The sequence below is a fragment of the Phasianus colchicus genome, chromosome 1 (assembly GCF_987193195.1).
Source record: "Phasianus colchicus chromosome 1, bPhaCol1.hap1.1, whole genome shotgun sequence".
In the NCBI taxonomy this organism is placed as follows: Eukaryota; Metazoa; Chordata; class Aves; order Galliformes; family Phasianidae; genus Phasianus; species Phasianus colchicus.
Genome location: NC_143436.1, coordinates 161,119,870 through 161,122,167, shown reverse-complemented (window position 1 = coordinate 161,122,167; position 2,298 = coordinate 161,119,870). Strand labels below are relative to the sequence as shown.

The 2,298-nt window shown below is 31.8% G+C and overlaps 1 non-coding gene across 1 annotated transcript; it reads right to left on the bottom strand.

The window, feature by feature from the left end:
* Positions 1-1,887: 1,887 nt before the first annotated feature.
* Positions 1,888-1,961, bottom strand: TRNAN-GUU (transfer RNA asparagine (anticodon GUU)). Its single transcript has one exon. It is a non-coding gene; the product is annotated as a tRNA-Asn (tRNA).
* Positions 1,962-2,298: the final 337 nt, after the last annotated feature.

Here is a 2,298-nt window from a genome sequence, read left to right as displayed (position 1 = left end):
AAGAAGAATATACTTAAAATTCCTCAAAAAGGAGACTCAAATCAACCTGCAGAGATCTCCATGAAGCAGTTCCAGACTTTGTACAGAAGACAGGAGCAATAAAGGAGTATAAATGTAATACTGTCCTTTTATCTGGAGTTACTTAGTAATATATCAAATGAAAAGTCACTACAGTTTCTCAGAGAGTAAAGTAGCATAAGATTTTGATGTTGAGAGGTTACACAGAAAGCTTAAGACTGGTAAGCATGCTAAAAATAACTAGAAATACCAACAAATTATAATGTAAAACAACATGGTTATAAAAGATGGTTTGTTGTGTTCAGTACTGTTATTCATTATGATTACATCTATCAATCTTGTTAGAGATATTACAAAGACTAGTAGATTTAAGATGATGCTATTTCTAAGATAAAGTACTTCTAAGTTAATTCTCTGGGATGAGCCATACAATATACAAAATAAATAAATAAATAAATAATAATAATAATTTAAGAAAGCATATTCCCTTATTGGCATTTTCATTTAAGGAGAAGCTTTCAAAATATAAACTTTTAAGTGTATTTTTAACAAAGTGTAATTGTTTAAATGTTTGATATAAGAACTGTATAAGCTGTAAGCATATCAGTATTTCCTTAGCATTTATTAGAATTCACTCCATCCAAGATTTTTATTTCTTTTGATGGATCTTTAGGATACTGACGCTATTCAAATTGTCATGTAGCTTGTGTAATTTATGTACAGATGTGCTTATACATCCACTTGTCTGTCTGTCCGTCCCTCTTCACTGAGTTTTTAAAAGTCTATTTTCAAACATACTTAATAGAATGGTAGCAGTTTCAAAGATAATCAGGACAAGTCAGGTGAGAGGAGGTAATGGAAGTGCTCTCTAGAATCACAGTTTACAGATGGACTGTGTATTGAAATAAATTCCTACTCAACAGCAGAGAATAAGCAGGAGTAAGAAGTAGAGTAAAAGGGAAAAGAAAAGAGAGGAGGAGAAAGGAGAAAGACGTAGGAAGGAGAAAGGAGTAAAAAGGGAAAGTGGAAAGAGGAGAAGGAAAGTGGAAGAGGGAAGAGAGAGGGAGACAGAGCAATAGGAAGAAATGGAGAGGTGGAAGGGGAAATAGGGTAAGATTGAAGGTAGGAAGGAGACGGAGACCTGATTGTAGCTCAGTAGATATGATATTTACTATTTCCAGTAGAAAGCTATAGGCTTTACCCTGTAAACATATCAGAATGGCAGAAATCAGACCATAGCATTGAGGAACCAGCAACCTCCATCTCCCACCAACATTAATCTCCTGACCTCTAGTCATTGTGATATCTACCACCTCTTCATCTGAAGACGTGTCAACTTCACAACTCAGGACACAGAAAGGATGAGAATAACATCAACAAAAAGAAGTAGATAATCACTGTATAACAAGTTTAAGATTATTATTATGTGAATCATTTAATGTACTTGGGTTGAATGCTTAAGATTTTGATTAGGCTAACAATTAATCCATATATGAAGTATGTTCAATTCTTGTCCATAATAAAACTGTTAATGTAATATTATAAATGTATCAATTTGGTGAAATGCTTTAATCATTGATTTAGATGCAAATGGTATATATTTTTGTTAGTCACCAGGCTCATGTATATACTTGTTCAAACAATGCTATGAAAGAACATAATTTTAAAATACGATGCTGCTTTAATATTTATATATGCCAGACTCCATTCAGTGCTTTAGAAACAGAGTACATAACACTATTTCTTGTACATGGCATTTTTTTTTTCATACTTCAGAAGAGAAAGATTATGTAAAGCATGTATCATAGAGTGGATAAAGTTGGAGGTGAGTTCAAAAGACCAATACCTCTAAACTCAAACAAACACCTACGTCCCTGGGTGGGTTTGAACCACCAACCTTTCGGTTAACAGCCGAACGCGCTAACCCATTGCGCCACAGAGACTTCTCTTAAGCTATGAAATCTATTAAATACAATATTGTTTTTCAAAAAGAAAAAAAAAAGGGGGGGGAGGGGAAGAAAAGAAAAAAAAAGAAAAAGAAAAAGGAAAAGAAAAAGAAAAAGAAAAAGAAAAAGAAAAAGAAAAAGAAAAAGAAAAAGAAAAAGAAAAAGAAAAAGAAAAAGAAAAAGAAAAAGAAAAAGAAAAAGAAAAAGAAAAAGAAAAAGAAAAAGAAAAAGAAAAAGAAAAAGAAAAAGAAAAAAAGGAAAAGGAAAAGAAAAAGAAAAAGAAAAAGAAAAAGAAAAAGAAAAAGAAAAAGAAAAAGAAAAAGAAAAAGAAAAA